This window comes from Lampetra planeri, chromosome 8 (genome assembly GCF_965212315.1).
Source record: "Lampetra planeri chromosome 8, kcLamPlan1.2.h2, whole genome shotgun sequence".
NCBI classification, from domain to species: Eukaryota; Metazoa; Chordata; class Hyperoartia; order Petromyzontiformes; family Petromyzontidae; genus Lampetra; species Lampetra planeri.
This window is the reverse complement of record NC_136114.1, coordinates 3856400-3881288: the sequence shown is the minus strand read 5'-3', so window position 1 is coordinate 3881288 and position 24889 is coordinate 3856400. Positions and strand designations below refer to the sequence as shown.

Sequence of the window (24889 nt, the reverse complement as noted above, 5' to 3'; positions counted from 1 at the left end):
TAAAAAACTAAAATATAAACTACATCAGTATCATCAATATACTAAATATACTATCCAATAAGCTGAGCTACTAACAGTAAGTAATACATTACAATTCTATATCGCAAAAAATATAATATGCCTCCAGCTAAACTTTTTTCTCTTACATCACACGGGTCTACCCCGTACTATATACTGCCATAGACAAACCCAACATTAAATTATATACTGTATTGCTATACATTGTAATATTACACGATGTATTATTCTACCCACCCTACTGTATACCACACTGCTATATATTCACTATACAATTACGATACTATATATTACCTTATACATTATATTAAACATTACGCATTTATACTATTTATTATTATACAATCTGCTATACACTATACCATTGACCGTCGCGTGAAAGGTACTAAGAGGAAGCAACGAAATATGTCAATGGGAGAGTGGTAGTAGGAGACTTGCAGCGGAGCAAAGAATCCATTCCCTGTGGCGAATAAAAGATATATAGTCAATGCCAGTGAGTGGACTGCGGTCTGAAAGTCACCGTAAACGTGAACACAATCAGTTAAGATCCGAAATGGTTTATTATGTCCTTCCAATGATTGCTGAGCCAGAATCCATCTTCTCGGTTGAAATTGTCTCTGTGTTTGTATATGTGGATCGCCTCATGAACAAATCTCTCATGATAGCCAGATGGCTTGCATGTGAGCCCACTGAATTGTAACAGTGATCTGTCACGGCTGAGGTGTTTGTCCTACCGTGTTTCAGGTCTGCTTTATGTTCACGGATGCGGTCCGATACATGTCGTTTGGTTTCTCCAATGTAACTGCTACCACAGAGGCAACTTAGTTTGTAGACGCCAGGGTACTGTATGTCTGGAACCACATCTTTTACAGACGGGACCAGATCACGGATTTTATGTACTGTGTTGAATTGGACCTGGATCTTGTGTTTAATCAGGATTTTGGAGATCTTTTTTGTAACCCTAGCAATGTAGGGTAAGGTGATGGTTTTGAAAGGCTCCTCAACAGGATCCTTCTTAATGGTTGGAGTGATGGCTTTGCGGATTGTGTAGTCGGAGTAACCATTAGCCTTAAGAGCTTGGCGTACGTGCTTGAGTTCACTGGCAATGTGTTCCTTGGTTGGAGATGCATTGGGCTCTATGGTGTAGAGTCTTGATGAGGGAATTCTTCTGGGATGGATGGTGGTGGGAATCCGGTTTTAGGTAAGCATCCGTATGGGTGGCTTTCCTGTAGACAGAGTGGCTCATTGAACCATCAAGTCTCCTTTTAACTAGGACATCCAAAAAGGGTAGCTTGCCATCTTTTTCGACTTCCATGGTGAATCTGATGGCTGGGTGTATGGAATTGATTTGGTCGAAGAATTGGTCTAGAGCAGGCCGGCCATGTGGCCAGATGACAAAAGTGCCATCTACGTACCTCTTCCATAAGATTGGGCGTAGAGTGGCAGTCTGGATGGCGTCAGTCTCAAATTTATCCATGAAAACGTTGGCTACAACCGGAGATAGGGGGAGCCCATTGGGGTGCCCTCAGTTTGTTTGTAGAAAGTTCCATTCCAGGTGAAGTATGTATTGGTTAAGCAGTGTCTCACCAGGAGGGGTACCTCAGTATTCAGTCCTTGATGAACCAAGTCTTCAATGATTGCGATGGTGTCAGGTACAGGAACTTTGGTGAATAAGGAAACCACATCAAAACTGACAAGCAGGTCGTCTGGGGACAGGGAAATTCCCTTGATTGTCGATACCAGGTCAGTAGAGTTTAGTACCGCAGAGGTGGTTTTTCCAGTGAAAGGCCGCAGGATTTCAGACAAAAACGAGCCAGTTTGTAGGTGGGGGAGTTGATAGTGGAGACAATGGGACACGAAGGGGTGTATCTTCTTTATGTATCTTTGGCAAGCCATATAATCTGTAGTTTCTTTCTCAAAGCCTCCCAGTCGATATCTCTCTTTGAGAACAATACGTTGAAATCATTATTATGACCATCACCTTCACCACCTCCACCAACGTCACAAAAAACACCTCTTCCACCGTTACCACCACCAGTGGTGGCATTCAATTCATTATCACCACCACCAATGGCCTCTTCTTCTTTCGTATAGCTAATGTAGATGCAGAGCAACGACTATAATTTTGCATCCAGGTGGTCAAGCCCAGATAACCACGCCAGGAGCAGCAAAATCTATCACTGATGTCTCCTTTGTATTTGTGGATCGGACATTGCGTCGTTATACATTGTATGATCCCGTTCTGGTTGACCACAAATCGCACACTGGAGAGTTTTTCGCGCATGTTCCCGCCGCCGCCGTAGTGTTAACTGTGGGGCGTGCGCATTTTACAATCTGATTGCTGGCAGGGGCACACGCGCATGCTCGCCGCCGCTGTAGCATTCGCGTTGGTGTGTGTGCGGGTGTGGAATAATCCCGCACTGCGATGAGCCAGCGATCTAGCGATGTCCCTCACAGGGGGCGCTAACGCGGGGAGATCACCCGGGTGGCGGGGGCCTGGCGCGGGCCGATCGGCGTGGTGGAGGAGGGAGTGGAGAAGGGAGTGGAAGGGGCAGATGTCGCACCCCACCTGCCCAGCAAGGGGTGGACGTCGGCCCCCACACAGTTATTCTATCAGCCTAAATGTTTAATTGACAAATACTCATTGTATGGGCGGTAAATATTTTTTTTTTACATTGAGTATTTGATGCATGAAGTCTATATTAATCAGCAAGTAGTTGGAACATTACATGCCTATGGCAATCAATGGCATTGAATAATGTTAAGGGGCCGACAATAAATAACATCACGCACCTGGGGGGGGGGGGGGGGTTCAGACATTTGTGACGATGTGTGACGAGGGGGGGGGGAATCGTCCAAAATCGCGTGACGTCATTTATGGACGGCCCCTAACCACACAAGTGAGAAGAAAGTTGTACTTTTTTTGTTGACAAGAACACCCACCCACGAGTATTCATCATGAGCATATCATACTGGCACACGATAATTGGAAGTTCACCAGAGTTCCATGCTGTCTCCAAGTATTCTCCAACAGCGTGATGGACGGGTAACCTAGGGGGTTCGTTTGCGCCCACAGTGTCGCCATGTGCCTACGCACACACCACAAATGGAAACGGACGATAACGCATCCATTTAACCGTCTCCTTCCCGCGTAATCCCAGCCACACCACCGGGATCTCCATCCGTAACCCTTAGTCAATTGAATTTATTTTGAAAAGAAGTCGGTTCACCAGTGCGGAGGACATATATATAAGCTGTGGTTTTGGGGGGAGGGCGTGTTAAACCAGACTTCAGCGAACGTGCTGTGGCTCAAACAGCTGTACAAACCATGGGGGGGGGGGGGAATAGTTTTTTTTCGTGTTTACGCCGCAGCGGAAAACTTCAAAAGGGGATCAGCGGCAGGGATCGCATCAGCGCTCGTGTTGGCGATCCCCTTAAAAAAGGGTTCTCTCCTATTTGAGACAATGCATGCACTTCTAGATTTGAAGCTTTCGTGACTGCAAGGATTCATATTCTTAGGTTTTTTCGGTAAAGTCACGTAGGTAAAACATTAAAATTAAAATTAATAAAAGTAAAATAAAATAAAAACCACGACGTTTCGGAGGCAACACAAGCTTCCGTCTTCAGGTGGAACCGTCACAGCACGATTGATGTATCAAGTAAGAGAAATTCCAAGAAGACCGTCCTTGTATATATACTGGTTGAGAGTGGGAGGAGCCAAGGCAGGCCCCTGGATATTATTATTATTATTGTGAAGTTGGCGCGGCTAAAGCCGCTGCTAGGAATGAGCCTTTGTTGTGTAGACTGGTTGAACTGGGAGGTTCCAAGAGTTGTTAAGGTGCGGCTGCTGTAAAGGTGCGGCTGCTGTAAATGGGACTGAGCCTTTGTTATGTAGATGAAACAGCACTTTGCTACGTTGCTGGGATTATTTCTAGATTTGTCAAATATGTGGTAAAACTTAAAGCAGAAAAATCAGTGTGTGAAAAAATCAGAAACTATACGGTAACTGAAGAATAGTGCCTGTCAAATAAGATGGTCCAAATATGTGTAGTTAAATCTTTTTTGCATGGTTAATAACATCTTTCCAATGATTACTAAGTTTGTACCCATCATCACGGTTGAAATTATGTCTGTGTTTGTATATTTGGATGGCTTCGTGTACAAACCTTTGATGATACAGCAATCGTGCTGTGACGGTTCCACAAGAAGACGGAAGCTTGTGTTGCCTCCGAAACGTGATTTTTATTTTATTTTACTTTTATTAATTTTAATTTTTTACCAACGTGACTTTACCGAAAAAACCTAAGAAAAATGCATGCACTCTCTTCGGAAAGAAGCGTCGGGAGAGATGCCAACAATTGAGTTTAATAATTGTCCGTAGATTCACGAGAAAATATTAGGAAAGTCTGGTAACAAAGCTCGTTTAAGACACGACTGGATTTTGCGTGGCAATAGGGACGATTCGGTTTTGATGGTAACACTGGCCAGCAGCCAGTCAGTTGTTGCATTGAGATGTTTTTAATGCTGACATTTGCGTGTGTGGAAGCGGTGGCACAGTGATTTGTACACTGCGCTACGAGCCCGGCGAGCCGAGTTCGATTCGCGCTCATGGCCACCACCAGTGACGATTATCTCAACTCAGCTTCAAATGAGTACCTGGATCGATATATAAGCATCGCTACTCGGGGACAAAGGCGTCTGGGCGTGGTGCTTGCCACCCTCGTGTGCCGTTTCAGCCGTCATAGGTGCTCGCTAACAGCACTGCCCAAACAGCCTGTTAGTGCTACACGGGGGAGCTTTGTATTTTTTTCAGTGGCTTGTGAAACTGAGATTCGAATCCAGCATTGAGTTTCACTCCTGGATATGGATAACACTGCGAGAAAGCGATATCTGAACACATCCTTGCCATGCCCTCAACCTATCTTCAACCTCATGAGTTTTTGGTGTGGTGTGTAATCATCAACATGGGGGAGACAAAGGTGGCTCTTCTATAATTTAGGTCACACCACCCACTCATACACTGTGTTAGCCTTAAGAGGTGGTCACTATCAGCACTTGCCTTCACAATCAGTATGACTATATGGGGGAATATTTTGTGTATATGTGCACACGTATACTTAACCAATTGCTTCTCAATTTTTTTCAATTTCTTTGCTGCTTATCCCAAGGTTTAACATACATTAATGTTATACATGTAACGTTTACAAAATGTAATAATGAATATTAATCGTTACACTCACGATACATTCATCAAGTGGTGCAAGCAAGACTCGATTTTCCATTTGTTTAATTTGCATGCGACTGGTTCACGTAAATCCTGTACTCAGTAGGCCCCAACACGCTCCATAATGAGATTAATTCATTTTTAAATCAAACTGTGACTCCAAATCATGGTACTTCATCCAATGTCTGTGGATAAGTGAATGGTTGCACGCTTCAAAAGACCACTGGGGTTGTCCATTATGCATATGGAGGAATTACATTTGCAGGTGCTATGTGCATTTTTACATCGCAGGCCCTAAAATAGGTGGTGAGTGATTGGGGAGGCCTCCATCTAGCAGTGGATTGATTATTGCTGATCATGAATTACAACCGGCATGGCACACGAGAGGGTGGTGTGGTTGGCTTTGCATCCCAGTCACATTTTGGCTCTCCTAAGGGGGTGATATGCCAAGCAACTGCACCAGGTACATCTGTGTTGTTAAGCTAGGTGAACCTAGTTAGTTCGTTCGTTTTATCAGCCTGCTTGTCCTGGTGAGGGTCACTGCAGCATCATGTTGAGTAGGGCGGTCCAGACCTCCCTTTCCCTGGCGACATACTCCAGCACGACTGCACTAAAACACTACTACACTATATATTACTTACACGACACTACTATACACAGACCCTAGCTCTGCATTACTATACACTACACACTATTGTACTGTACACTACTATACATTACTACACTATACACTACTATACACTACTATACACAGACTCTAGCTCTTCATGGGCAATTCTCAGGCATTCCCAAGCCAGCTGAGCGATACAGTCCCGCCAGCAGCGTGTCCTGGGCTGGCCCCGGGGTCTTCGCCCAGTGGGACGTGCTGCTGCCCGGTGGAGTTCCAGGCGGAGTCTATTGGGGGGCATACTTACAAGGTGCCTGAACCACCGCAACTGTCCCTTAAATATCTTCGCATACCACTTTCTCAAATCTGTAAATCGCGTCGTTTGAAACATACCACTTGTTGCTGGTTCGTATGGTTGTGTATGTATGTTGAACTTCTATCGCACCGTACGTAGCTAACCGTGTTAATCGGAGGTTAGAAATGGAACCCTCTATACACGCTTAGGTTTTGTCGGTAAAGTCACGTAGGTAAAAAATAATGATAAAAATAAATGAAAATAAATCAATTAAATCACGACGTTTCGAAGGCAACACAAGCTTCCTTCATCAGATGTAAAAAAGGCACAGCAAAATAACTGTGTATGAATCCTTGCAGTCACGAAAGCTTCAAATCTGGAACCCTCTACTCATCTGCATTTCAGGGCAGCACAAATGACCACTCTCATAACAGCTTCCCCTATGTGCATAGAACCACTAATATACACATTTAGATCCTTCTGTAGTGTTTTCTTGTCTGTTTACATAATCATATACATGTGTGCATATACGCATTGCTTTGTTATTAAGCTTATTCGACATGTTGCATTAACTAAATATCTAGGGAAAATGACTCATGGATAATCAAAGTTACTGAAACATTTTTTTCCATTTTAAAGTTTTTCAAAACGTCTGTTCCAGGAATTAAAATCTAGATCGTATTTAGTTTCATTTTTAGAAAGTATATGAGTTACTGCTGACGTTGGTAATATGTTGTACACCAGGGGTGGCGTCTGATTAGAATGAAAATATATCCAGCCTCATCCACATCCGCACAATGGCTGTTACGCCTGGTTAAGGTTTAAAGTGTCAGGAATAAATCTTCATCACAATGCACGGAAATGTATACATCACTTCAAATAATGGGGGGAAAACACATTTTAATTACAGCATATTAGAAGGTTCGTATTGGATTCCAGTAGCATTAACTGTCAAGAATGTTTGAATGATTCAATTAGGTGAACTTCCATTGATGTCATCACCCTGTACGGCTGCTCCCTCGTCAGACTCCCACTCTCTTCTGCCTCAATCCTTAATTAGTATGTGCTTTTCAGAAGAGTCGTTGCTTGAAACATCACCTATTACATATTTTTTTCCTTAATGGCGACAGAGTTATTAACAATTGCGTTGAGTCTATTCTTAAATGTGTAAGTCTAGTCTCAGCCATTTTTCTTTTTTCAGATCATCATGCAGAGTATGTCCTCCTCTTTTCTTTGTTAATTATGCTTATCAACTCTGGAAACCCCTTTGGCCACATGGTGGAAGACGCAATCTGACACAGTGGCGTGATGTTATCTTCCTTGCCTGGTATGCAGGAGGTCAGGAGTTTGATCCCGACCCTGACGCCTGCTGTGCATTTGGAGTTTGCGTGTTTCTCTGGCCGTGGTCACGTGGAATTTTTCACTGGGTTCTGGGTTTTCCCTCCGCATTTAGAAACATGTGTACACATTATTTAGAGTATTTGGCTGCTTTGATAGCCACGTGATAAGCCACTTCGCTGAGCTATCATTTGTGGCCAGGTTGCTTCTGAAAAATAAGCTGATAGCTCTTATCTGACAGGCACTATTTTACTTTACTTTACCGAGTGTTAACATCCCCAGTTATTTTTTAACAGTACTCTCTTCATTGTTCAGCCAGCATTGGTATTAACATGGGCATTTTCGTTCTTTTGTCTATCATGTGTATTAGAGCTTCCCTCCCCCTCTCTGCCCATTGTGTTGGCGTGTGCGGCAGTTGGCCGCTTGCGCATAATCGCTCCATTGTGTTGGCGTGTGCAGTAATTAGCCGCTTGCGCACAATCGCTTGCACGCCGTCGCCCACCCTTTTGGCCTCGCCCCCCCTCCCTCCCGATACGTTCCATTCATTGGCTACCATAGTCTGATGAGCTCCCCCCTCCCTCTCCTCCCCCCCTCAACTCGCTTTTAAGGGATTACATCTTGAATCATTGCCTCACTTGATGCAGCTAATCTGGCTGTGACGGTCCCACCTGATGACGGAGACTTGTGTTGCCTCCGAAACGTCGTGATTTTTGATTTTATTTTATTTTCATTCATTTTGATGTTTTACCTACGTGACTTTACCGAAAAAAACTAAGAAGATGAGCTCAGTGGGGTTTACCTGGTAAAATAAAAATAGGTTTTTGTTGAGTCTTTACTATACTTTGTACTCCTATCGTGATTTTATATTGTTTGATGTAACATTTATTGTATCGTTATGACCCACCCCTATTGGAAATCTGTGAAAAGAGCTCTATAGCTCATCGGATTCCTCCTGCAATATAACTAAATATTCTGGTTCTGAACTTGTCCTCACCCCACCAACTGCAGTCTCGTCACGAGTGACGCAACGTGCGAGTAAGACCCAACGTCTCAACATCATTTTCTTGCCAGCTTACCAATTTGAGAGCAATGTTTACAAAAGTTGTCCGAGTCAGATGCCTCTCAATATATATTTAATAGGAGAATATACACAGAAGATGAATCAAAACCTATTAACAAAACACAAACGCGTGCGTACAAACAGCTCTTGCCCTTAAGCATTTACAAAACCACCAGTTCACGAAGAACTGCATTGTGGTTATCTTGTCTTGAATCGCCATCAGTAAATGGAGCAAATGTGGTGAACAATCAAGCAGCAGTTAGACGAAAAAACAATTGTAGACTGGATTCATCCTCGTTATGACTCATCAGTACAGTCGCCAATGGCGATGCTGCCTCTGCAAACCATAGAGCTGTTTCGTACACTTCGTTTTCCAGCCTCCACTGAATCTCATCGTTTGCGGATTTGAAAAAGCAATCAAACTTCACTAGAGAAACAGGGCCTACTGAACGTCTTGTCGCCGCTCTGCTCAGCCTGCCTGTGCCTTCATACGCCAACATCCACCTCATGACTGTCACATGGAACTGATAAATATAATTAGATATACAGGTGGCTTCAATTTTTTTTACATTTCCTGGAGATATCGTTTTTGAATGGAAAAAGAACGGATAATACACTGTAACATGATAACAAACGTATGTTGATAGCTTCAAAAAGTAAAAGGGTCTCCACTTGTTCGCCATTATTGTCAACGCATGCCTGGAATATTTTCCAGGTGTTCTCCAGAGCCCGGAAGCACATTTCTTGTGGTATTGTTGCAAATTCTCAGCAGTGTTAAAAAAACATTTTTAAACACCCTGTATTAATGTCGGAGGGCAGAGCTGTTCTGCTACCCAGCGCATCAACCGCTGGCAAACAGTGGAATGACCTTCACTGACGGTTGTGGGTAGAATAAGCAAGGGGTGACTGATGAATAAGCAGCTGAGGACCAAGTAGTGGCAGAATCACCACGATGCCATGGAGACAGTAGATGACAATTATGCTACTCTTAAAGAGCCGCATACATCACGTGATGGTGTTGGGACATGGCGAGTACAGGCCACCATTATAATAATCCTGCCCAGCCCTCGGCGATGGGTCCACAAGTCCTCAAAGGCAAAGTAGGTGGAAATAGATGTCAGGATCTCAACGGCTGTAAAGGCGGATGTAGGCTGTATGGGAACGAGGTCTCCAAATGGCTGTCTCCTTGAAATTGGATCGTGGTCCCGTGCTGTCAAGCACCGTTTCAAATAACACACTAAACTATTTTTTTTGTTACCAGGTAAGGACCATTGAGCTATATAGCTCATTTTTAACGCAACGAAGTGGCTTATCGTGTTGAAATGTATAGCAGCCAAATACTCTAAACGCATGTTTCTAAATGTGGAGGGAAAAACCAGAGGACCCGGAGAACAATTCTACGGGTAGAATATAAAAAACTCCAAATATATAGGCGTCAGAGTCGGGATCGAACCCACAACCTTTCTGGATACTAGGCGAGGTAGTTAATATCTCGCCATCGTGGCGTTTGGAAGCTGGCATGCAACGACATCTCCACAATAATATAAAATCACGCACAGCCATCTTCCACGGATCTGTCAATCCTGGATCGGCCTTATTAGCCATCTTTGGAACCACATATAACTTCTTGATGCGATACAATAAACCTCGACTGCGAGAGATTGCTGAATTAAAATCATATATGTATACTCTTTGGTTCTTTCGGTAAAGTCACGTATGTAGAAAAATAAAACAACACAAGCGGTCGTCCACGGGCGGAAAAAATAATCCAGCAGTAGAACTGCTACAGTCGCGAAATATTAAAATCAACATATATGTATACTCTATATACACTTATTTTTTATATGTGGATATATAAACAATAATGAGAGATATAAATATATTTACTATTCAAGTAGAATTCCATCAGTCTCTCCACGTACAATATTCCTTCAGTCCGTTAGCCTTCTGGACAAATCTTATCCAGGAAAACTGTTAAAACATGGAAATTCTGGACTGGTTTACCTTCTCGAAGGCTCATCATAGTCTGGACCATGAAACAAATGCTGCTGTTTCCAGATGTTATTGGCAAGAGCCATCCACATGAACGCTGCCGGCTCTGCAGCTGGAGCCTGTCTGCACAAAACGGCAACATTAAATACAACTGCCGTGCTTTGTGATGCTTGTGGCTAAATCTGGGTGATGTGTACAACGTATACGAATTATATGACTTACTCACTCGCAGGCCTTTATTGGAATTTCCCGTAATGTTTAGTTGGTTTAATAACTCCAACCATTGCAGATGTGCGACGTAGATATGTAGTCGCATGCACTTTAAATGCAGCATCTCTTTATTACATTCTTTTAAAAAAATCAATAAGATGGAATAAAAAAACTGGTTATCTGCCAAAGCGTGTTCCATTGTGTTTCTTTAGTAAATGGATGCTTTCCTGCTGTGATTTGCAACGTTTAAAAAAAGTCCTTGTAACTTACAGATGTAAACGTCTTTCATGGGATTCATGGACAGCTGCATTTCTGACAGTGAATGATCTGCACATAGAACACGGCCATGACACGTCCTTTGCCACACTAGCACCACCACGAGTTTTCGAAAAGTTAGTCTCATCCCTTTAATAAGAGACAACAGGTGATGGGTTGTGAAAAAAACACAAGCCGCACTAAAAATGAGCTAACATCGTGCAGAATATATAAATACGATTATTTAGATGATGTTGGAAATGTATTAAAGATGGGAGCTTGGGATTTAACAAAATAGTAAGATGTCTGATTTTAAGCCAATGAATGTGCTTGGCTTTTTAGAGCCAATGGTTTTAGTATTGTTAATCTTTCATGTTGACAGCAGTCAAAGAAAGCAAAGGTTTTTCTTGGAACCAATAAGTTCCTGCCCTCCTTTAAAAAAGTTTCAAGCTATACACCTTATTTATGGTTATAATTGATGGACTAAGGACCATATTTTCTTAAAGAACATTTAGCAGAAGTTCCCCTGTTACTTTGCATACATGTGTAGTCATGTGCTAATGCAAATACCATTGTCAAATCACGCGGCTGTAGCCAGCTCCGTTGATGTGAAGTCAGCATGGATACTGGCTGCATTCGCAGAAGCATGTCTTGTTGAAAGGCGGATAGATGCCTGGCTCTGGCAGCAGCACAAAGCGTCAACTGACAGCCAGAGCTGGTCAACACTCTCGCACCGATGTGCATACCAGCATATAAAACATGTCTAGACTGCCCTCGTGCAATTAGCACGCTAATTAGGCTGTCCTCACATCTCCACAAGAGAAAACTGTTCCTGTTTCAGACTAAACATTACAGAGAAGAAACTGATCTTTTTAGTTGGCCTGTTCTTGAAGACTTAAGTACTGTAAAATGCTGATTGCTGCATTTTTAGCTTTGCTCGGTCTTTGCATTGGGCCACCAATACTGAGACACGGTGTCGTGCTCATTTCTGATCGGAAGTCCTGAGTCAGTGGTGAAAGTTCCAACAGGCCTATTATGTAAAATTAAAGTATTAAATGATACAGGGGGATGCTACCTTGGTGTAATGGTTAACACACTGAACTTGCAACCAAGTGATCCCCAGTAGAATCTCCTGGCGTGACAATTGAAACAACGGTCAAATTATGTAATCCCCCAGCTCTGTTTACCCAGCAGCATACATGGGTACCCCGGCTGGTTGCATGTAGTGTGGTAAAGTCAGGGTTTTCCCACCTCTTCCAAGATGTCTGGCTAGTGTCGGAGACTAGGCCAAGTACCAAGAGGGCCTCTTTAGAGAACCCTCTCGAGTGGCGTGAGCAATCAATTGCAGAGATGCATATTTACCTTTTTACAGGATTTAATGCAGATGCACGCATTCACAAACAAATGCTTATCTTGGTGCACCATGGGTACTCAGCAGTTTAGATGTCCAGAAACACAATTTGAGTCTTTTCTTGCTTCATGATTTCTATGAAAAATGCCACTTGTACAAGGACATGTCCAGGTCTCATGGGTTAGTCTACCTTCCAAATGAATCAATCGACATATATCTGCACCTTTTGTTGGTACAATTTAAAATGAATGCAGGACACTATACGGTTTGATTTATATAAATTCGCTTTTGACGCTTTTCAGAAATTGTGGCAAAAGGTGATTCCTCCTAATTTCATGAATGGTTTTGCCACAGGCCCTCGTCTAGACCATTTTCACTCTTGTGGGGATTATCAGTCGAGTCAGGCTCGCTAAACAAACACTGCCGGTTCCCCCAGATGTTGTCGGTACGTGCCCGTGTTATTAAAGCTATTAAACACCCTGGTTTGGACGGGACCGGCCAATGATTCAAAAAGGCTTAAACCCCCCCCAATCCCTCTCCCCCCACAACCACTTTAATCCCCCTTCTCCTCCCCCGTCTCCCCCCACCATCCCTCTCCCCCCACCACCCCTCTCCCCCACCACCCCTCTCCCCCCACCACCCCTCTCCCCCCACCACCCCTCTCCTCCCCCACCACCCCTCACCCCCTTTCCTCTCCTCCTCCCTCTCCTCCCCCACCTCGCTTCTCTACCCCCACCACCCCTCTCCCCCACCACCCATCTCCTCTCCCCCTCTCCGCTCCTATCCTCCCCCACCCCTCTCCTCCCTCCCTTCCCCCAATTCTTCCCACACCAAACAATAAGCTGATTGTCTCCTGAAACAAATAATGAGGTTGACTTTCATTGCAGTTTTGTGGGAATTCCTACCTACTTTTATACTGCCACAAACCAATAATACAAACTATAGTAAAAAAAGATGAATCAAAGAAATATTAACTCACTTATTACATTGTTTTACGTAAGGAAAGGTTGTATATAAGAAAATACGTAAATCACCAAACAATATAGAATATAATCATTTTATTATAGTGTCACGCTTTGTTTGAAGAGTATAAACTCTATTTTAAATTATCAAAAATATGCGTTTGCAGTTTTAATAACCTTGAAATGCGTTCGTTATCACTGTAGTTAAAGGAGCCTTGATCCTCACCAAATTTTCATTGGGAATCCAATTTGGTAGATATTTTGCTCATAATTTAAAGTAAACAAATGCTGTATCTGCCTCAATATCCTTGGAATTGGCCCCTGGGCTCTTCCTTATTTTTGAAATGTTTGTTGAAAATGCAATTTAATGACATATTTCCTTTGCTTGCTTATAACAATTCTCCAATAAACTCCTTAATACCTTCAGTAAAACGTTTGCTACCATCACAAAATATCCAATCCTATAATTACCATAAACTACGCAACAAAATGTCCAGGTTTTCATATATTGAAAAAACAATAGGTGTTGATAATCTCCATTGAAGATTGTTCATTAGTCTTCTCAATGAGGTATATATCCTGTTTATATGCATATTCTTCAGATATGATTGCATTTAGTTGTTTTATACATCTCTGTTGTTCAAAAATTGTGTAAATTTATCCATAGATATGGCAGAAACCAGTCTCTTAAAAGCACGTGCACAGTTGACATCTGGCAAATATTCAACTACTTTTTTTTACTGCACATGCAAGTGATGATGGGCTGCACCAACTTATAAGTGCATTTTAACTATTTAATGTAAGTTTACTAGATTATTCTGATTGCTCTAGAAATTGCTTCTTCCTTGCGATTACGAATGCATACAAGTACTACATACTCTACATGGTGAGGCGTAATAGGTTTTTTGGTTAGGTGACCCAATAATCTGGTCAAACTTACACCATAAGACCCTTCTCCACCCGATATCATCAAAATACGAATCTATCACGTGTACAAGTGTTTAACGTACCAATTATCAACGTTTCAACTCACCGGAATGTTGAACAATTCTCACAAATTAAATTGCTTAAATTTACAATTGAATTTGTGATACAGAAAGTGGAATACTATTTTCTTTCACTTTTTATGCCTCAAATTCAATTATTTTCTCCACTGGCATATGCCGTTTCAATCCATCATAACCAAATACCCTCAAAAACGAATCAATCATACAGGCATAAATCGTCTCCATAATTGTCAGGAATTCTTTTAATACCCAATTTTACCACCACACATTCAAGAGTCATGTCTGGTCCACTGACTATCGAAAAGGAGACCTCTTTATCTGCCACCTCTCCATTCAATGAAACAATTGAAGGGACAGGTGCAGACGTGTGGTTCAGGGAATTGCCAAAGGTTTAACCATTGCATTACCCCTCAAAAGTAAACATTTTACACAAATATTTGTAGATGGTGATTTGGTGTTTACGTGGATACATGTTTTTTTTATGTTGATCCGTAATATTAAATATACAGGACTGTATATCCGATCATTGAGATCATTTCTGTTAACAACCCAATTGTACGATTTTTGGGTTTAGATCGCGTTATTTATAAATGTGTCGTAACCCTCCACCACCCGACACGGCCAATCAGTAAAAAAAGTGTCACGTTGACAAAAGACAAATAGTTCACTGCTTTAGCCCACCGGTGTGTTGAAGCGTGAAACCACAACATTTACAATTTGAGTACGACGTTTCGCTGGTAATTGCATCCAGCATCATCGGGCAATTCGCGAAAGCCTACGTGTTAAACTAACCCAATTGTACATAATACACTGTATAATAAAACTGCTATTCATCACTGAAAGGCGGTGACATCAAATTTGCAACATCGGCAAAACCTTTGTGCCCATTATGGCCACGTTGAGCAGCAAGGCTGTCTAATATAACGCAATGGGACAGGTAGAGGTAAGTTCGGGTGGATATATGGGAATGGTCAGAATTGGGTTACATATATCCCTTATCACAGCTACGTTCTGCATGTCTGCTGCCTGAGGCTCTGTATGCCCCATCCACTGTACATTGATGTTGCATGGCAATTACCAGAAGATGCCCAATGCCAAAATTCATGAGCCTTCTCCACAGAGGCCAGTCCGTCCAAGCACTGATTTTACCAGCCATTTTGCTTACATCATTGAATGTATGCTGTTTCTCTGGCTAGGTGGTATTGATGTAGGGTACTCAGCACACATTCAGAAGATTGCAAGTTACATGTGTGTAAGCTTGGGGACATATTTGGTTGATCATTACTTCACCCTTACTAAAATTATTTACTAATTCATGGGAAGTAATATTTGATTGTCTTACGTGTAAACTGGCTCTCACAATAGGAATGTGAAATGTTCACCACTGAGGGTCAACAAGAGAGGTATCCATTACACTAGCGTGTCCTAACACACAAAGTGCTTGCTACAAATGAACCACAATACCTTGCTGATCTCGTGAAGGAGCATAAACCATCACCCAAACTCCAGTCATCATCGCAGCGGATTTTGGCTGACTATCGAACAAAGATGGTCACTGCATCGCGCACTTTCAGATCCGCTTCTGCGGCCGTCTGAAATGTTTTTCCTACTGATATTAGGAAGCCACTGGGGCTATGCCCTTTTACATCTAGATTGAAAACTCATTTCTTTAGAGATTGTTTTTGTCCTCCATGTGCACTGGTGTGTGGGGACAAAATAGTGATTGATGCAAAAATGTAAACATTCTGACTCCTAAAGCATGGATACATCAGTGTGTAATATTAACATTCATTATACATCACATAGAGTCCGTTAATCCAGACCAGAGATTTAACTTATCGATACCTATGGAGGTGGCAGCACTTTAGAGGTTTACATTTTTCTATGTGGCCAACAACAGCGATAACCATATGAAATGAGTGGGTTATCAAATAATCCACTCTTTTTCACCATTTTAATTAATTGGTACAACTGAAGTTTTTAAGGCTTAGGTGCCACCAATTCATGTTCTGGCCCATGGACTAATGAGGATATTTCAAAGAGCGTATTTGTTGCTACTTTATTGAACTTTTCAAATTAAAATCGAAAATTAAATTGCCTATAGGTTAATAATAATACAGTCAATCTCTTTAAATCATGTGGTAGACCCCATATTAATCTACTGCAAATAAGCCCATGTTCAGTCATGTAGATATTGTTTTGAGTGTAATAGTGGTATCGAGATTAAATGATTTGGCAAATGCCTGTCATTGGCAAAGTGTGACCCATTCAATTAAATAAATGTTACAAATAAATATTAATGTTTGGCTCATATTCCTTTTGAATGTTCAATGCACAGTATTGTCTTTCCACTATTGGCAAAATATGCAGTACATTAATTTGATGGTGCTTTTCTCCTTTGAATTAATGAGTGTCCATAATTATTCAGAATCAGTGTCGTCTTTAATATGATGCGATTTTTTTTCTTTCCAGGCATGATTCGCTGTGTAGAAAAAGGCACAGAATTTACAAATTAGAGGCCTCAACCTTGAAAGCAATGTCTTCCAGTGTCTGGCTCAGTCGCATTCAAATGTAATTGAACAGAGGTCTGTTTATTTGTCTCCCATAAAAATAATTTAATTACGTAAATTTATGACTCTAACAATATTTTAACATAACTAGATAATTGTATCGTTTTTTAATAAACCGGGAGTGAATTATCTTATGGGAATATTTGTCTATAAACGTATGTCCTCGAAGGCAGGTCTGGACACAATGCACAATATTTTCGTATATATTTTTTTTGTTATGCACATGTTCTGAATGCAAATCGATACTTTTGTCTCGATGCGAAGTTGGACTTTAGAAATAGTCTCAATGTTTAAATGAGGATGGGATGGTACTGAGCCAGTGGTGGATATTCTCCTGGTAAGGACCGATTAAACTCTGGTACCAATCTTTAATATTACGACCATATTTTATACTTCAGCAGAAACAAAACAAAAACTGTCCAGCGTGTCGCTGGCATTGGAAAACACATAATTGCATTTGGCTAACTTGAAATAACATGACATGTAAGTCCAATGACGTTTCAAGACATGTTAATTAAATCCCGTTATTTCATGCCAGAAAATGCTGCATTAAAGCTTCTTATGCTCATGTCAGCGATTACAATGACTGCCTTTTCCACTTGTAAATTGCTAATTAAACGCACGATGTGGAGTTCACCTCCCAGCTAGTCTTACATCACTGTTTCAATCGCAGACTTAAGATGATATATAGTTTGTACTAAGTGCACGAAAAATGGGCTTTTGTCACACTTGATGTTTTAAACACTTCAGAATAAAACCTTTAGAAACACATCTAAATAGTTATGTCATATTATATACAGTGAAAACCTTTTCTCACAGGAAGATCACAATTACCAGTTCCGGTTACAAGTTACAAAGGCTGCCAGCATACAGTGTGTACGGGGTTAGGGTTAGGGTGGATATTCCACATTTTCTTCGTGGTGGCCCAATGACTGAAATTGTAGTGATGCTGTAATAATGTATAACACCGTGATTAGGTACCAAACTATATTTAACATCCATTGTATAACATGATGTTGTAATAATAAGGTTAAATACTGATTACAGCTGAACAGTGTCTGGGGCAGTGTCCAAATGTCAGGCAACACTGTCAGTATTGTTTTCCCACTGGCAGGTAAAACCAAAAATATGAATTAAATGTAAAACCAGGCTTTTATTTGTACTAAACACTCTACATGTGAGCCATACAATGTCCATAGTAATTTCGAGCGCACAACTTTTATTTTAAGTTAATCATAGCCAAGGCTCTTTTCGTTGAGTGCTCGCAGAAAAGGTGGTCTGCGCAAAGTGGGTCCACAAAACAAGAGGGTAATTGAATGCCTTAATAGCCAGTAGCTTGGCACAGCTCTTGTGCTTGGGAGTGGTTTATGCTTTTCACCACATAGAGCACAGCGGGGCGTCGTAACGAAGCCTTGATTTGGGGATTGAACATGTGTTCATGTGTGGCGCGGAGGGAGGTGGTGTGTTATTATACGTTGCAATGCATCTATTTCTTTGTGAGGCCCACCTCAAGGTAGTGGTGACTTAACCTGGTGGCTCTAAATTTACCGGCCTACAGGATGGCAACGATACGTCAGGAGCCTGCGAGGAGTTCCATGTGGTTCACTAGAGGCTGAGAGAAAACACTGAGGCAGCTTTGTTCCCTGTAGCATTCATTTGAGGGGGGGAGGGCAGGTTTCTGCCCATTGTTAACTGTGGTACCCTTGAAAAAAATCTACATAAACGAATGCAATTGAATGCAAGCTAGCAAGCCAGTACATACAATGAGCATACATTGTGTTGTGACATCGCAGGATGTCATTGTACTGGGCCGGCCCAAGAAAGGCACGGCATGCAATGTAACGACATCGCAGACACCACAATTGTATGGGTGTAGTACCGGCCTTAGAGGGGCTCGTTGAGCGCTGATTCATAGCACTGGATGGCATCACGCTTGGCGTTCAGTGCCAGCCCTACAGGATAGGGTGTGGAAGTACCGGCCATAGAAAAGGGGTTACTAAAGGCACTCTGGTTGACCCGAGAGGACACGTGACCAGGTAAGTCTACAAAGGGGCCCCAAGTGGGAGCTAGGGGTGGTCACGTGGTTGGGGTACAGATCCTGCTCGAGGTTTCTAGAAGGTGGTCGTGGCCAAGGGCGGAGCCAGCCACGCCAGAGAGAATATAAGCCGGGTCCCCCAGAGGGACCGGCGTTGTTGTTCATCTTGACAAAACCTTCGTCTACGTCCTACGTTCTACCAAATTTCCAACACGTGAACCTGAACCCGAGCTGTGGTCTGGTCTATTGTAGCTAGTTACGTTGTAATTAGTGTAGTTAACCTGGTGGTCACCACCATAGGTTTTTATTCTGTTAAAGGGCAGTTACCCCGTGTGTTGGTGTTAAATAAATGTGATGCCTCCAAGAGTATGTCTGCGACTCAGTTTAACTTATTACAATTATATTAGGAGATTCGGCTTGCAATAAAATTGTGTGTTTACATACATACATACGTAGTGTGGTGTTTATTCACGTGGACAACATCCCACATGGATGCTCCTCATGTTCAACACCACGTACTCCTGACGCGAACTCTTCCTCTCTTCCTCCGCTAGCCTGCTACTTCGATCTTACTCTCTCTCGCTCCGCTAGCCTGTTACTCCACACTTTCCTCACCTGTCATGGACTCTCTCTCTCTGTATACTCCGCTAGCTTCTCACCCCGCTAGCCTATCACGCACAGACTAAGGATTCCGCTAGCCTCTCCTCCGCTAGCCTGTCTACACCCGCACCTCCGACCTCGCCCATGCCCCCAGCGGGGGATCAGCCAACACCGCTGGGGAGGACGAGGTGTCGAGGTCCCGGACTTGTCTTGAATTCTCTTCACTCCTTCATCTCCAACCAACTCCCCCGTTGCTTCACACATTCCCCTTATATCCCCCTCCTCATTAAGTGCCCTCAGGTGGCCCTCATTAAACTGGCGTCCTTCCGGCGTATCTTGCACGTGCTCTCCCCCTTATCGTCTCTATCTCTCGCCTCTTTGGCGTCTATCCCGCGTTTGCATTTGCAGCCAGCCAATCACTGCCTCTTTCCCTAATTGCTGGCGTCTATCTGTCTGCTGTCTCCCAAGCCACAAGCTCGCACCTGCTCATCCTGACTTGACCTCACTGTTTTCAACCCCGTACATGAATACAACTGCTGTTTTCAAACCCTGCGCGCGTCATGCCACTATACATACACAGAAACAGATGCACACGGACGGCACGTGAGCTTACACCCAAGTGTTCACATTCAGGGGGCACATACACACACTTTTTGTGCTGGTGTGCAGCATAACCTTTAAAATGTATATTGTTGTCACTCTTGTCCAAACACTAAACGTGAGTGGGCACTGGTATTGGTGAAGCTGTGGTAGGCTTTGTAGCAATCTGTTCAAGGGATGGAGATATTGGTTGTTGTGATGATGATGAATTATGTGAAATCAATTACGAATCACGATTTATAGTCGTGATATAATAAAATGGCAAAATATGAAGTGTAATAATGCAAATAGTAATACAATTTAAATGTTGAAATTGGGGGTTTTATCGAGCCCAGTCATACAATTCTTTTTTTTTAAATATGGTCACATTTCAAAGTTTTTCTCATCCTTCACGTAATGAGCTATCTTAAACACGTAACAGGAATGTGCATCTTACCCACGCTTAAACGTTTGACAGAGTGAACACTCATATCTGTGGCAATTTAACATTTTTGATATACACCTGAGGTTAAAACATTTACTTCAAGATAATATGGGACCCCTATTGTGCAGCCCACCCACATCGTCGTATCTGCTACGATGGATTAAATTCACAAATCCTACACAAAACTCCCAAACACTCCCCCTTTCCTGAACAATGATAATAATAATCAATTCACTATTGGTTTGAAGTTGTTTAACCGTTCGTTATTCATGCCAGCATTTGGCCAGTGTTTTCGTGAATTTTTTTAATGTGTAACACGGAGGCTTTGTGTTACATTCACCATCATCAGGTGATGGACAACTTCAATTATTCAGCTGTTAGGTGTGGAGGGTGTACGACACATTAGCATTGCCCTCATACCATCTGACCCAAAACAATTAATTATGGCGTTTATTATTTAGAAAATTAAGGTCAAACCAACTTATAATGTCAAATAGGTAAAGCTTCGGGCAATGGCTCTTCTTCTTCTTCATAGCACAACAATAGCACAGCAATAGCACAGCAATAGCACAGCAATAGCACAACAACAGCATAACAACAGCACAACAATAGCACAGCAATAGCACAACAATATCACGGTAATGACAGCAATGTGCAGAAGAAGGACCATTTTCCGATTTATTGCCTGTTATATATATTTTTATTTAACGGCAGCGTTAATGATGAATACAAAACTTTATTTACTCATTATTTATTGTATTTATATTATTTACAACTAACATTTATTTTGCTATTCGCTACGCACGGTTGCACTTTATTTTGCAATTTACTTTGCTCAGCCTGTGTTAGCCGCTGAGGTCGTGACGGGTTTATATTTTGTTCTATGCCCGTGCACCGTTCCCATTCTGCTGTAATGTGCACTGATGCCTACTCTATTGAGGGCAATATTGGCACAAATTCCAGATTTATTGATTCGTGAATGTTGAGTTTTATTTGTTAATTGTGCACCACTGCCAATGCATCAGCATCACCGAAAATGTCAAATGGGCAGTATACACAGATTCCAGTTGGGTTGAGTAACATTCATCTTTTGTATTGTCGACATTTCGGTTACTTAGCTACTACTATTCTAGCACTATAAATGAATCAGGATACCTATTACCTGTATATAAGTAGGTATATTTCCATAGCTAACTCGGGTGACGGCTCTACGGCTGTCCCCTTTTTTGACGATTGTTAACCAATCGTCACAATCCCACATTACTATTCTAGAGGCCAGTCTCTCCATTGAACAACCAGTGGTGGCTTCCAAATAGTGGTATATGCATTTTACCAACTCCAGTCGGATGATGGGCTGAGCTGACCCTCCCTAACATTAGAACTTGCAACCTTCTGACATTGAGGTCAAGCGCTCAAACCACACTTCTACCTGGCCAAATGTTACACAAAGTGTGTGATAGTTTTTTTCATTCTCGTATTGTGAATTAGGGAATGGATTTGTAGCATTTTGTAAGCATTGCCTATCTTGGTGAAGCATGCATACGATTGAGGGGCTGTGAAAGGGGATTATTCTTCAAGGGAGACCTCAGTTTTCTGTGGCTACGGCTCTATGTGCAGGGATGATCTTTCCCTTCTTATTTGCAGATTATCGGAACAGTGGCTGGCATTGTGGACATGGAGCTGAGGAACCATGGGAAATAAAACTGCCTTTTTATCTCGCAAGCAAAATTTAACACGTTGAAAAAACATGAAAATAATGATAACACTTCTAATGTATTATTCTTCCCTGGGAAGAGTATATTACGTCTGATTTGGCTATAGCAACCACCAACAAAAAAGTCAAATTTGACTGCCTGGTTGTATTTTCCAAAGCTCATTCACTAATAATATCAGTGACAAAAAACTACAACATAGCCATGAAGATACTTTCTCTATCAGTCTATGTGTACTTCAATCACACCATCTGTTGACCAACGCGACATGTGTACTATTAAGTCCCATGAAGTTGTAATCGCATGTCGCCTTGCTCAAATAATTGAGTGGTGGTGCTCATCTGCGTCCACGACGCTGAGCAAGTGATGGAAATTAAACATATTCAATAATATGCATTGGATGTTGTTGTATGTGTGGGTATATAGAAGATAGATATCAAATAATAAATACCCTACGATATACAGTAGTTGCATTTTCATGAACACACATTGGAATATTTGATTTATTTTGAGGCCATGAAGTATCACTAAAATTGGTTTCAGGGACAGTTTTTTTGCTCATAAACCTGAAAGCATGCGCTTTGAAATTTGTGTGCACTCAGGATTCCCACTGTGTTTAAAGCACTAACGTGAACATATTTCTGATGTAGAGGCTTCGAAAATAAAACCAAGGAAAAGGTGAACGGAGGCAATGAGTGAAGCGAGATGGCCAGCGTCATCCATTACACCTGTTGGATTTATTTGTTTGCTTGGCTGCTGCTTGCAAAATACACTTTGATCCATTACTCCTTGGAAATAGGAATCTATGGAAGGATTCTGAACCTCCGGGGTGAATTTGAATTACTGACCTGGTCACTGTAGTGGAATTGCAAATGTTCCACACCACAAAGTGTGTTTCTTAGGATTTGTTTTGTACTAATGGAAATAGCTCAGGCTTAGCCAATCTAGCTAAAGCACCCTAATCCACCAAAGGACATAAACTGATAGCATTAACTTCATACATGATACAGACTCATGTTACGAAGGCAAAAGAGACGTCTTCTACTGTTGGCATAATTGAAAACTGAGTTCATGTAATAAGGTAATGTTTTTAATAAATTCAATGGCAGAATGTTTGCATTTATTTGGTGTAAACGTGGCAAAACCTACGATACTTTCCACCATTTCGTCAGGTTTCCACCAAAAAAAATCTCAAGAACATACCTTTCCACCAATACACGAACCAGAGTCTGTATCTACATTAAACTACAACCGTTGGAGAAGAACACGGCACACAGTCAGACAGGGTATTTTAAGAGTAAATGAACGTGCACTAGGTTGGCTAAAACATCTTGCTTTGTTAGTGGATTTATGATATGTGGCTATGGCTACTCGCTCTGACGTTTGTAGTTTGCAAATGTGACCTAATATATTTACGAATGAGGACGAATCCATTAGACAATGTTTGATTTGTACTGGAACACACTTCATAGATTGGGACAATTCAAGATTTTGGTAAAAATAACGTCATGATGAGACAGCCAAAACACACTGCCTTGGTGATGTCCCCATTGTTGCTAAAGAAAAGTGCATCGCATTTCCATCTCGAATCGCACAATACAAAATATATTCACCAACAAATCTTGACTTAAAGCTTTTGTGACTGCAGGAATTCATATTCTTTGGGTCTTTTGGTAAAGTCACAAGCGGTCGTAGTTTTTTGTTATTTTGTTCTTTTCTTTGAACATATTTACATCGTCCTGATGGCGACCGCTTGTGTTGCGATCAAAATGTCGTAGTTTTTTGTTATTTTCTTTGAACCTATCTGCGATCGAAACGTCGTAGTTTTTTGTTATTTTGTTATTTTCTTTGAACCTATTTACGTCGTCCTGATGGCGACCGCTTGTGTTGCGATCGAAACGTCGTAGTTTTTTGTTATTTTGTTATTTTGTTATTTTCTTTGAACCTGTCTACGTGACTTTACTGAAAGACCCAAATAATAATATATTCACCAACACTTGAATTGGGCCCTTTGGTGTTAATTTTAGGGAATTGTACACTTTAACTTGTTAGTTCTTTTCAACTGTGCTGGGGGTTACAGCCTTAATTGAATATTTTAGAACAAAATACACAACCATCTGAAGCAGCTTGCAGCAGAATAACATAAAAAAGCAATGGGTACAAATAATAAGTGCCAGAAATGTTTATATGTAACTCTGTTTTTTTATACATTGTTTAGTTTTGTCAAAACACAAATATGTCAATATTAATAAAGTATCATAAAAATGTTGTCTTTGACAGATTACAATGGTATTTTTGAGTCCTGTTCATTTATATTTAAGGAACTGTAATTTGGTCCAATATGCTTTGTTAATTTTAATATTTATTTCCCCACGTTCCTTGTATGCTCTTTGTAGTTTCCTTCATTCTCTATTATAACAGATATACTCTGAATAATTTATTGGGCTGCTACGTGGTTATTAATAGGGGAGATCATTATGATGACGGTGATGTGAATATGTGAAATGTTGCTACTTCTGAGTGTCCTTTCAGGGTGTTGTCATTTATTTCTTAAATAAGTTGTCACTATGACCCCACGGCACGTAAATTGGCACTCTCTCCACTGGTGAATAAAGAGAAATGTACCGCA

The 24889-nt window shown here is 41.6% G+C and overlaps 1 long non-coding RNA gene across 1 annotated transcript in view; it reads left to right on the top strand.

The window, feature by feature from the left end:
• Window positions 1-24485, top strand: part of LOC144720473 (uncharacterized) — a 52518-nt gene extending 28033 nt beyond the window's left edge. The window contains exon 4 of the long non-coding RNA XR_013585762.1: window positions 22193-24485. This is a non-coding gene — a long non-coding RNA (uncharacterized LOC144720473). The remainder of the gene's footprint in view (window positions 1-22192) is intronic.
• Window positions 24486-24889: the final 404 nt, after the last annotated feature.